The following is a 12824-nucleotide window of genomic DNA, read 5'->3' as shown; positions in this document are numbered from 1 at the left end:
AAGGGAGAGAAAGCGAGAGAGGGAGAGCAAGTGAGAGAGCAATTGAGATTGTCAACGCGAGAGAGAGAAAGTGAGAGAGAAAGTGAGAGAGAGAGAGAGAGAAAGGGAGGTAGAGAAAAATTGAGAGAAACTGAGAGAAAGAGAGAAAGTGACAGAGAAAAATTGAGAGAGAGAAAGAGAGAGGAGAGAGAGAAACTGAGAGAAAGAGAGAGAGAGAAAGGGACAGAGAAATTGAGAGATAGAAAGAGAGAGGAGAGTGAGAAACTGAGAGAGAGAGAGAGAGAGAACAAGTGAGAGAGAGAGAGGTAAAATGAGAGTGAGAAACAGAGAGAAAGTGAGAGAGACACAGAGAAAAATAGAAAGAGGTAGAAAGGGAGTGACAGAGACGACCAAAAACTCCCATACCTACTCGGGGAAGAGAGAAATTGTGTAACACTAGCGGCACACTATGTTACAGCTTGCCATAAACAGAGGGACAACCACTAAATATAAGAAGAGAGTATATATAAATTATATGAAAGTATATTTATACACTCAGGGATATATCTGTTTATACACTGTATGGATAGATCGGTAATTTTGTGAACAAACATGAATGTTTTTCGATGCTTTGGCAACATAAGATGTAACTTGTCATGCCAATAAAGCGATTTGAATTGAATTGAATTGAATTGAATTGAGTGACAGAAAGATAGAGAGAAAGATAGAGAGAGAGTGGTAGAGACACAAAGAGGGAGAAATATAGAAAGAAGGAGGCAGAGAGACTGAGAGAGAGATAGAGTGTAACTGAGTTGCCTTGGGACGTTTTAGCATGGGAAAGTTGCTCTATTGTAGTTGTGAGGTGACTATTGAAGAGCCTGAGGCAGGTAACGGGGGATGAGACACAATCTGAGTGGTGAACTGCGCCCTGCCTCATTCTTCAAACGCACAGCACTGTTCAATTCAATTCAATTCAAATCGCTTTATTGGCATGATGACAAGGTACTGATGGAGCTGTACAAAACGCTGGTGAGGCCACAGCTGGAGTACTGTGTGCAGTTCTGGTCGCCTCACTATAGGAAGTATGTGATTGCTTTGGAGAGGGTGCAGAGAAGATTCACCAGGATGTTACCTGGGATGGAGCGCCTCAGCTATGAAGAGAGTCTGGACAGGCTGGAGTTGTTTTCCTTGGAGCAGAGAAGGCTGAGGGGGGACCTGATTGAGGTGTACAAAATAATGAGGGCATAGATAGGGTAGATAAAGAGGAACTTTTCCCCTTAGTGGGGGGGTCAATAACAAGGGGGCATCGATTCAGGGTAAGGGGCAGGAGATTTAGAGGGGATTTGAGGAGGAACTTTTTCACCCAGAGGGTGGTTGGAATGTGGAACTCAATGCCTGAAAGGGTGGTGGAGGCAGGAACCCTCACAACATTCAAGAAGCATTTGGATGAGCACTTGAAATGCCATTGCATACAAGGCTATGGACCAAATGCTGGAAAAAGGGATTAGACTGGACAGGGATGGATGGGCGGCGCAGACACGATGGGCCGAAGGGCCTCTTTCTGTGCTGTAAAACTCTATGACTCTATGACTCTATGACATCTTATGTTGCCAAAGCATCGAAAAACATTCATGGTTGAACACATAAACACTGATCTATCCATACAGTGTAGAAACAGATATATCCCTGAGTGTATAAATATACATTCATATATAATTTGTATATACTCTTTTCTTATATTTAGTGGTTGTCCCTCTGTTTATGGCAAGCTGTAACATAGTGTGACGCTAAGGTTACACAATTTCTCTCATCCCCTAATAGGTATGGGAGTTTTTGGTCATCATTCAAATTTCTGAATACCGGGCATATTTTTGTGAATTTTGGGTAGAAATTCTCCCTTATGCCCTGATATTTTCTACAAGCTGTGAGGAAGTGCATATCTGTCTCCACCACACCCTGACTGCAATGAGAACATAACCTGTCCTGTCTTGGTAGCCGGGTCTGCCTGTGTCTACCTTTTTCGATCGCCAGGCTATGTTCACTAAGTCTGTACATTGTCAAGGTTTTTCTCAATTTGCTATCCTTTACCATGGTCAGGTAATCAGCCATGTTGTGTTGCACTAACAGGAATGAGAGCAATCCTGTATCAGTGGCTCCATAGCTCAGGGGTTAGAGCACTGGTCTTGTCAAACCAAGGGTCGTGAGTTCAAATCTCACTGGGGCCTGTGCAAAGTTAGTTTCTGTTTCTGAACTCGCCCTTAATCCAACACATGTTTTCTTTCAAGTATGAAACAGTTCAGAGGCCATCTCAAAAACAGGCTCTCACTCCCCTCCCCCTCTCCTTCCATTCAAATCCCCTGTTCTCCCCTTCACCCTCTCGCTGCACATTTCTCTCACCTTCTTCACCTCCTCTCTCTACCCTTCCCCCTCCCACTCTGTCCTTTCCTCTTGGGGAGACAAGAAGGCGGATGGGGAGAGGGAGAGTAAAGGGAAGGAGAGAGACTGTGGGTGAAGTGCAGAGAGGGCCAGAGATCGAGAGAGGGGAAGGAGAAAGAGTGTGTGGAAAGGGAATCGAGAGAGGGGAAGGGGGGGAGAGAGTGTGGGGAAAGAGAGAGAGAGAGGGGAAGAAGAGAAAGAGAGAGGGGAAGAAGAGAGAGTGTGGGGACAGGGATAATAGAGAGAGGGGAAGGAGAGAGAGTGTGGGGAAAGGGAAGGAGAGAGACTGTGGGGAAAGGGAAGGAGAGAGACTGTCGGGGAGACAGGGAAGGAGATGGAGAGGCGGAATGGGAGAGAAAGAGGGAAGGAGTGAAAGAGAGAGGAGAAAGAGAAATAGAGAGAGGGAAAGTGAGTGAGAGAGTGGTAGAGACACAAAGAGGGAGAAATATCGAGGCAGAGAGAATAGAGTGTAACTGAGTTGCCTTGGGATGTTTTAGTACGTGAAAGTTGCTCTATTGTTGTTGAGAGGTGACTATTGAAGAGACTGAGGCAGGTATTGGGGGATGAGATACAATCTGAGTGGTGAACTGCGCCCTGCTTCATTCTTCAAACACACAGCACTAACTGGAATGAGAAGCAATTCAGTGCAGGTGGCTCCATAGCTCAGGGGTTAGAGCAGTAGTCGTGAGTTCAAATCTCACTGGTGCCTCTGCAAATTTGTTAATTCACAGCATGTTTACTTTTAAGTATGAAACAGCTCCGAGACCAACACGAGAACAGGCTCTCTCTCCCTTCCCAATCTCCATCTCTTTCCCTCCTTCCGTTCAATTCCCCTGTACTCCCCTCTTTGCCTGCCTTTCTCTCACCACATCTCTCCCCTTTCCTCTCTCACTCTGTCCTTTCCTCTTGGGAAGAGTAGAAGGAGGAGGATGGGGAGAGAAGAGGTGAAGGGAAAGAGATAGAGAGAGGGGAAGTGGACAGGAGGGAGGCAGAAAGCGGTAAGACAGCGTGAGGAGAGAAGAGAAAGAAGAGGGAGGAGAACGAGGGGAAATGGAGAGAGAGGTGGGAGTTGGAGAGGGGGGATGCCGAGAGCGGCAAGGTGAGATAGAGTGAGGGGAAGGGGAGAAGGAGGCAGATGGAGGAGGGGGAAATGAGAGAGGGGAAACAGGGGAGACAAAGTGGGAAGAGAGAGAAGGGGAGGGAAGGAGATAGAGGCAAGAGGGAGTGACAGAGTTAGAAGGGGAGGGAAGAGAAGAATGAAGGGAAGGGGTGAGAGGGAAGGAGATAGAGAGAGGGGAAATGTAGGGGTTCGCAAAATTCCCCTATTTTCCTTGAAGATCGGGAAAAATTGGTCCACATCGTGGTTGAAGAATTATGTGTTTTGAATTGCCTCTGGGTTGGATCAATGTTTTTAAAGCATACTCAGAGCCACGAAAGACTGCTCTGAGATGGACAGCACATGGAATCGAGGAGTTCTGTGGAAATATTCGCACACATTAAGACAGTACATTTGATTTGAATTTGTGCCCTTGAGCCTGGTCAATCACAAAAAGGTTTTCAAATGGCCGTCAGAAAGCATTGGCCAAGAACAGTGCGGCTTGGAAAAGCAGCTTGTACAGCTTGTAATGTGTCTGTGTGAAAGACCTGTCAATCAAACAAGGGAGTTTCCCTTTTGTGGAGAGGCAAGGTTTGTTTAAACGAAACTGCAGGATGTTGATTTACTTCAGGGATTAGCCCACTTGAACCGAAACCGCAGAACAATTGGCTTCTATTTACACAGAAATCCAAACCCATTCAAAGCACTTACACACAATAGATACATCTAAACTCAGGAAAAGGTCTTTTGATATGCAACAGTTTAGGAATGAATGGGTTTTTGAATCACCCAATTCTAAACAATAAGGCAGTTGGATTCCCTTTTGTTTTAGCCCAGGTGAACTCCGGATGTGGGCGGGTACACTTTGGCCCCAGAGTGCAGACACATTTAATCAGTCACTTTGAATCAGCCAGTCATGGCTTTCTTTTGTGTATTGGAACTTTTGGGCGTGAATTTTGCACACAGACCTTTTTCAGTGCCAAACAGGAGTTGGCAGGATATAAAAGCTTGCTCCTGAGAAGCTATCTCTCTCTCTTACTTCGCTGGACCACAGGTGAGCAGGGTTTCTGATGCCTCAGCAAGGCCACCTAGTCAGGAGTTAGGGGGGGGGTGATTTAGGGGAAATTGCTAAGACTGTTTAATCAACATTGTAGCCATCAATCCCTCGTTTTTGCCATCTGCCTTCCCCCATTTAAGCAATGTTACTGTAATTACTGTGTTCATGTGGTATAGTTTAAATTTGATTACAGTTTCTTTAGTTTAATAAAGTTTGACTTTCTCACACCCAGACCAGTTGTCCGCTTTTAATATATCATTAATTATAAGTCCTTCAGTCAGAACTGGAAGGTGGGGTAGCGATTCGAAACCGCTGTTTGAGTTGGTTTAAGGGTAGCAGGCAAAGGCTGCTGACCAGGTAAATTACCGTAAACCAGGTAAAAGGTTGGCATTGGTCAGGGTGCGGGCAAAGCTGCCTGACCAGGCAAATTACCGTAAACCAGTTAAAAGATGCCCCCCTACAGAAGGAGAGAGGTGGAAGGGGGCAAGATACAGAGTGAGAAGGGGAGAGAGCGGGAAAGTGGAGAGTGTGAGAGAATAGATGAGAGAAGGGCGGATGGAGGAAGAGCAATGAGACTGAGGAAGGGCGAAGGGGAGAGAGAGTAAAAGTAACAGAGAGGGAGAGAGAAAGAGAGAGAAAGTGAGAGCGCCACAGAGAAAAAGAGAAAGAGCTAGAAAGGGACAGAGAGTGACAGAAAGATAGAGAGAGAGTGGTGGAGACACAAAGAGGGAGAAATATAGAAAGAAGGAGGCAGAGAGACTGAGAGAGAGATGAGTGTAACTGAGTTGCCTTGGGACGTCTTAGTACGTGATAGTTGCTCTGTTGTTGTTGAGAGGCGACTATTGAAGAGCCAGAGGCAGATATCGGGGGATGAGACACAATCTGAGTGATAAACTGCGCCCTGCCTCATTCTTCAAAAACACAGCACTAACTGGAATGAGAAACACTTCTTTGCAGGTGGCTCCGTAGCTCAGTGGTTAGAACACTGGTCTTGTAAACCAAGGGTTGTGAGTTCAAATCTCACTGGGGCCTCTGCAAATTTGTTAATTTACAGCATGTTTACTTTTAAGCATGAAAAAGCTCTGAGGCCAACACAAGATCAGGATCCCAATCGCCACTTCTCCCTCTCCTTCTGTTCAATTCCCCCTCTTTGCAACCCTCTCTCTCACCTCCTCTCTCTGCACTTTCCCCGCTCTCTCACCACTTCCCTTCCTCCTACTTTCTCTCTTTCCCCCTCTCACTCTGTCCTTTCCTCTTGGGGAGAGTAGAAGGAGGATGGGGAGAGATAGAGGCGAAAGGGAGAGAGTGTGTAGGGGAGAGAGAAAAGGGTAGGAGATAAAGAGGGGAAATGGACAGCTGGAAGGAGGGAGGCGGGAAGTGGTAAGACAGCGTGAAAAGGAGAGAGAGTGAGGGGAGAGGGAGAGGGGGAGAGAAAGCGGGCCCTGTGTTAAGTGCGGGCCCTGTGTTAAGTGCGGGCCCTGTGTTCCGTGAGTGCCCTGTATTCGGTGCGGGCCCTGTGTTCGGTGCGGGCCCTGTGTTCGGTGAGGGCCCTGTGTTCGTTGAGGGCCCTGTTATCGGTGAGGGCCCTGTGTTCGGTGCGGGCCCTGTGTTCGGTGAGGGCCCTGTGTGCAACGCGGGCCCTGTGTTCAGTGCGGGCCTTGTGTTCAATACGGCCCCTGTGTTCAGTGCGGGCCTTGTGTTCAGTGCGGGCCCTGTGTTCAGTGCGGACCCGAAATGTTGACTCTATAATTTCTCTCCAAGAATGTTGCCTGGCCTGCTCAGTTTTTCCATCCTTTTCTGTTGTTATTTCAGATTTCTAGCAGCACGGTGGCATGGTGGTTAGCACTGTTGCCTCACAGCGCCAGGGACCTGTGTTCGAATCCGGCCTCAGGTGACCGTCTGTGTGGAGTTTGCAAATTTTCCCCGTGTTTGCGTGGGTTTCCTCCGAGTGCTCCGGTTTCCTCCCACAGTCCAAAGATGTGCGGTTAGGTTGATTGGCTATGATAAATTGACCCTTAGTGTTAGGGGGATTAAAGACGTGGGGATAGGGTGGGACATGTGTTGGTGTAGGGGTTACGGGGATCGGGTGGGGTATGTGTCGGTGCAGGCTCGATGGGCCGAAATGGCCTCTATCTGCACAGTGGGGTTTCTGTGATCTGCAGTATTTTGCTATCGAGAGTGTAACTGAGTTACCATGGGACGTTTTAGTACATGTAAGTTGCTCTATTGTAGTTGAGAGGTGAGTATTGAAGAGCCTGAGGCAGGTATCGGGGTATGAGACACAATCTGAGTGGTGAACTGCGCCCTGCCTCATTCTTCATACACACAGCACTAACTGGAATGAGAAACAACCCAGTACAGATGGCTCCATAGCTCAGGAGTTAGAGCCCTAGTCTTGTCAAACCAGGGGTCGTGAATTCAAATCTCACTGGTGCCTATGCAAATTTGTTAATTTACAGCATGTTTACTTTTAAGTATGAAACAGCTCCGAGACCAACACGAGAACAGGCTCTCTTCTCCCTTCCCAATCTCTCCACCTCTCCTTTACCTTCTGCTCAATTCCTCTGTAATCCCCCTCTTTGCCACTCTCTCACCTTACCCTCTCTCTTTCCCCCTCTGACTCTGTCCTTTCCTCTTGCGGAGAGTAGAAGGAGGATGGGGAGAGCAGAGGCGAAAGGGAGAGAGAGGGTGCAGGGGAGAGAGAGTGTTGGTGAAGTGGAGAGAGTGAAGTAGATAGAGAGAGGGGAAGGAGAGAGTGTGTGGGTGAAGGGGAGATAGAGGGGAAGTGGAGAGATGGAAGGAGAGAAGCGGAATGGGACAGAGAGAGGGAGAAACATAGAAGATAGGAGCAGGAGGAGGCCATTCGGCCCCTCGAGCCTGCTCCGCCATTCAATGAGATCATGGCTGATCTTCCAACTCAGTACCCGGTCCCTGCTTTCTCCCCAGATCCCTTTAGCCTTAAGAAATATATCTAACTCCTTCTTGAATATAGTTAATGAATTGGCCTCAACTGCCTTCTGTGGTAGAGAATTCCACAGGTTCACCACTCTCTGGGTGAAGAAATTCCTCCTCATCTCAGCCCTAAATGGCTTACCCCTTATCTTTAGACTGTGACCCCTGGTTCTGGACTCCCCGGCCATCAGGAACATCCTTCCTGCATCTAGTCTTTCTAGTCCTGTTAGAAATGTATAAGTTCAATGATGTCCCCTCTCATTCTTCTAAACTCCAGTGAGTATAAGCCCAATCGACCCAATCTCTCCTTATATGTCATTCCTGCCATCCCAGGTATCAGTCTGGTAAATCTTCGCTGCACTCCCTCCATGGCAATTGCATCCTTCCTCAGATAAAGCGACCAAAACTGCACACAATGCTCAAGGTGTGGTCTCACCAAGGCCCTGTACAACTGTAGCAAGACATCTTTGCTCCTGTACTTGAACCCTCTCACTACGAAGGCCAACATACCATTTGCCTTCTTAACCGCCTGCTGCACCTGCATGCTTCAGTGACTGGTGCACAAGGACACCCAGATCTCGTTGCACTTCCCCTTCTCCCAATCGTTTGCCGTTCAGATAATAATCTGCCTTCCTGTTTTTACCACCGGAGTGGATAACCTCGCATTTATCCACATTACACTGCATCTGCCATACATCTGCCCAATCACCCAACCTGTCCAAATCATACTGGAGTTTCTCGGCATCCTCCTCACAGCACACACGCCCACCTAGCTTTGTGTCATCTGCAAATTTGGAGATATTACATCTAGTTCCCTCGTCCAGATCATTAATATATATTGTGAATAGCTGGGTTCCTAGGACTGACCCCTGCGGTACCCCACTTGCCACTGCCTGCCACTCGGAAAAAGATCCGTTTATTCCAACTATTTGCTTTCTGTCTGCCAACCAGTTCTCTATCCAAGTCAGTACTTTGCCCCAATCCCATGTGCCTTACATTTACATGCTAATCTCTTATGCGGGACCTTATCGAAAGCCTTCTGAAAGTCCAAATACACCACATCCACTGGTTCTCCCCTATCTATTCTACCAGTTACATCCTCAAATAATTCCAGTAGATTAGTCAAGATTAGTCAAGCATGATTTACCTTTTGTAAATCCATGTTGACTTTGTCCGATCCTGTCACTGTTTTCCAAGTGCTATTCAATTACATCTTTTATAATGGACTCTAGCATTTTCCCCACTACCTCTACAAATTTAGCTTCTGTTTCTAAACTCACTGTTAATTCACAGCATGTTTACTTTTAAGTATGAAATAGCTCCGAGCCCAACACGAGAACAGGCTCTCTCTCCCTTCCCCATCTCCACCTCACCCTCTCCTTCTGTTCAATTCCCCTGAACGCCCACTCTTTGCCTCTCTCTCCTCCTTACCCCTCTCTCTCTCTCCCCTTCACCCTCCCTCTATACATCCCTCTTCACTCTCTCTCTCCCTCCGCCTCTCTCTCACCTTCCCCACCTCCCCTTCACCTCCTCTCTCTACACTTTCCACGCTCTCTCACCACTTCCCTTCCTCCTACTCTCTCCCCTTTCCTCTCTCTTTCCCCCTCTCACTCTGTCCTTTCCTCTTGGGGAGAGTAGAAGGAGGGAGAGAGAAAAGGGAAGGGGAGAGAGTGTGGGTGAAGTGGAGAGAGGGAAGGAGATAGAGGGAGGGGAAGGGGAGAGAGTGTGGGTGAAGTGGAGAGAGGGAAGGAGATAGAGGGAGGGGAAGGGGAGAGAGTGTGGGTGAAGTGGAGAGAGGGAAGGAGATAGAGGGAGGGGAAGGGGAGAGCGTGTGGGTGAAGTGGAGAGAGGGAAGGAGATAGAGGGAGGGGAAGGGGAGAGAGTGTGGGTGAAGTGGAGAGAGGGAAGGAGATAGAGGGAGGGGAAGTGGAGAGAGTGTGGGTGAAGTGGAGCGAGGGAAGGAGATAGAGGGAGGGGAAGGGGAGAGAGTGTGGGTGAAGTGGAGCGAGGGACGGAGATAGAGGGAGGGGAAGGGGAGAGAGTGTGGGTGAAGTGGAGAGGGAAGGCAATAGAGGGAGGGGAAGTGGAGAGATGGAAGGAGAGAGGCGGAATGGGAGAGAGAGAGTTAAGCGGAGAGACAGAGTGAAAAGAAGAGAGAGGGAGAAGAGAGGAGGAGGGAGGAGAGCGAGGGGAAGGGGAGAGAGAGGCGGATGGAGGAGGGGCAAATGAGAGAGGGGAAATGGGAGAGACAGATTGGGAAGGGAGAGGAGAGAGAAAAGGAGGGAAGGAGATAGAGAGAGGGAAGGAGAGAGGTGGAAGGGGAGAGAGAGCGAAGCAGAGAGACAGAGTGAGAAGGGGAGAGAGAGAGAAAGCGAGAGAGAGAATGTGAGAGAGAAAGTGAGAGTGAAAGTGAGAGAGAGTAAAAAGAGCAAGAGCGAAAGAGAGAGACAGTGAGAAAGGGAGAGAGAAAGTGAGAGAGAATGTGATAGAGAAAGTGAGAGTAATAAAGCAAGAGAGATAGAATGTGAGTGAGAGAGAAAGTGTGCGAGAGAGAGAATGAGAAAGTGAGAACAAGAGAGATATAGAGAAAGGGATGGAGAGAGAGAAAATGAGAGATAGAGAAAGTGAGAGAGTGAAAGAGAGAGAAAGAGAGAGGAGGTAGCGAAAGTGAGAGAGAGAAATTGAGTGGGAGAGAAAGTGAGAGTGAGAGAAAGTGAGAGAGAAAAAGATAGAGAGAAAGTGAGAGAGTGAGAAAATGAGAGAGAGAAACAGAGAGTGAGAGAGAAAGAGAGTGTGAGAGAGATTAAGAGAGAAAGTGAGAGGGAGAGCAAGTGAGAGAGCAATTGAGATAGTCAACGCGAGAGAGAGAAAGTGAGAGAGAGAGAGAGAGAAAGTGAGAGAGAGAGAGAGAGAGAAAGTGAGGTAGAGAAAAATTGAGAGAAACTGAGAGAAAGAGAGAGAGAAAGTGACAGAGAAAAACTGAGAGAGAGAAAGGGAGAGGAGAGAGAGAAACTGAGAGAAAGAGAGAGAGAGAAAGTGACAGAGAAATTGAGAGAGAGAAAGAGAGAGGAGAGAGAGAAACTGAGAGAGAGAGAGAGAGAGAACAAGTGAGAGAGAGAGAGGTAAAATGAGAGTGAGAAACAGAGAGAAAGTGAGAGAGACACAGAGAAAAAGAGAAAGAGGTAGAAAGGGCGTGACAGAGACGACCAAAAACTCCCATACCTACTAGGGGAAGAGAGAAATTGTGTAACACTAGCGGCACACTATGTTACAGCTTGCCATAAACAGAGGGACAACCACTATATATAAGAAGAGAGTATATATAAATTATATGAAAGTATATTTATACACTCAGGGATATATCTGTTTGTACACTGTATGGATAGATTGGAATTTTTGTGAGCAAACATGAATGTTTTTCGATGCTTTGGCAACATAAGATGTAACTTGTCATGCCAATAAAGCGATTTGAATTGAATTGAATTGAATTGAATTGAGTGACAGAAAGATAGAGAGAAAGATAGAGAGAGAGTGGTAGAGACACAAAGAGGGAGAAATATAGAAAGAAGGAGGCAGAGAGACTGAGAGAGAGATAGAGTGTAACTGAGTTGCCTTGGGACGTTTTAGCATGGGAAAGTTGCTCTATTGTAGTTGTGAGGTGACTATTGAAGAGCCTGAGGCAGGTAACGGGGGATGAGACACAATCTGAGTGGTGAACTGCGCCCTGCCTCATTCTTCAAACGCACAGCACTGTTCAATTCAATTCAATTCAAATCGCTTTATTGGCATGATGACAAGGTACATCTTACGTTGCCAAAGCATCGAAAAACATTCATGGTTGAACACATAAACACTGATCTATCCATACAGTGTAGAAACAGATATATCCCTGAGTGTATAAATATACATTCATATATAATTTGTATATACTCTTTTCTTATATTTAGTGGTTGTCCCTCTGTTTATGGCAAGCTGTAACATAGTGTGCCGCTAAGGTTACACAATTTCTCTCTTCCCCTAAAACGTATGGGAGTTTTAGATCATCATTCAAATTTCTGAATGCCGGGCATATTTTTGTGAATTTTGGGTGGAAATTCTCCCTTATGCCCTGATATTTTCTACAAGCTGTGAGGAAGTGCATCTCTGTCTCCACCACACCCTGACTGCAATGAGAACATATCCTGTCCTCTCTTGGTAGCCGGGTCTGCCTGTGTCTACCTTTTTCGATTGCCAGGCTATGTTCACTAAGTCTGTACATTGTCAAGGTTTTTCTCTGTTTGCTATCCTTTACCATGGTCAGGTAATCAGCCATGTTGTGTTACACTAACGGGAATGAGAGCAATCCTGTATCAGTGGCTCCATAGCTCAGGGTTAGAGTACTGGTCTTGTAAACCAGGGGTCGTGAGTTCAAATCTCACTGGGGCCTGTGCAAAGTTATTTTCTGTTTCTGAACTAGCCATTAATCCACCAAATGTTTTCTTTTAAGTAGGAAACAGTTCAGAGACCATCCCAAGAACAGGCTCTCACTCCCCTCCCCCTCTCCTTCAATTCAAATCCCCTGTTCTTCTCTCACCTTCTTCACCTCCTCTCTCTACCCCTCCCACTCTGTCCTCTCCTCTTGGGGAGACAAGAAGGCGGATGGGGAGAGGGAGAGTAAAGGGAAGGAGAGAGACTGTGGGTGAAGTGCAGAGAGGGCCAGAGATAGAGAGAGGGGAAGGAGAGAGAGTGTGGGGAAAGGGTTAGAGAGAGGGGAAGGGGAGAGAGTGTGGGGAAAGGGATAGAGAGAGGGGAAGGAGAGAGAGTGTGGGGAAAGGGATAGAGAGAAGGGAAGGAGAGAGAGTGTGGGAAAGAGATAGAGAGAGGGGAAGGAAAGAGAGCGTGGGGAAAGGAATAGAGAGAGGGGAAGGAGAGAGAGTGTGGGGAGAGGGGAAGGAGAGAGAGTGTGGGGAAAGGAATAGAGAGAGGGGAAGGAGAGAGAGTTTGGGAAAGGGATAGAGAGAGAGTGTGGGGAAAGGGATAGAGAGAGGGGAAGGAGAGAGAGTGTGGGGAAAGGGATAGAGAGAGGGGAAGGAGAGAGAGTGTGGGGAAAGGGATAGAGAGAGGGGAAGGAGAGAGAGTGTGGGGAAAGGGATAGAGAGAATGTGGGGAAAGGGATAGAGAGAGGGGAAGGAGAGAGAGTGTGGGGAAAGGGATAGAGAGAGGGAAGGAGAGAGAGTGTGGGGAAAGGAATAGAGAGAGGGGAAGGAGAGAGAGTGTGGGGAAAGGGATAGAGAGAGGGGAAGGAGAGAGAGTGTGGGGAAAGGG

General features: G+C 47.4%; 2 non-coding genes across 2 annotated transcripts; both read left to right on the top strand.

The window, feature by feature from the left end:
- Nucleotides 1-5527: 5527 nt before the first annotated feature.
- trnat-ugu (transfer RNA threonine (anticodon UGU)) lies at nucleotides 5528-5600 on the top strand. The gene has a single exon. It is a non-coding gene; the product is annotated as a tRNA-Thr (tRNA).
- Nucleotides 5601-11874: 6274 nt separating this feature from the next.
- On the top strand, nucleotides 11875-11946 carry trnat-ugu (transfer RNA threonine (anticodon UGU)). Its single transcript has one exon. It is a non-coding gene; the product is annotated as a tRNA-Thr (tRNA).
- Nucleotides 11947-12824: the final 878 nt, after the last annotated feature.

The sequence above is a fragment of the Somniosus microcephalus genome, unplaced genomic scaffold (assembly GCF_052327205.1).
Source record: "Somniosus microcephalus isolate GS21.2 unplaced genomic scaffold, FLI_Smic_1.0 unresolved_chr2, whole genome shotgun sequence".
NCBI classification, from domain to species: Eukaryota; Metazoa; Chordata; class Chondrichthyes; order Squaliformes; family Somniosidae; genus Somniosus; species Somniosus microcephalus.
Note: the sequence above shows the minus strand (reverse complement) of the source record. Positions and strands in the feature narration are given on the sequence as shown.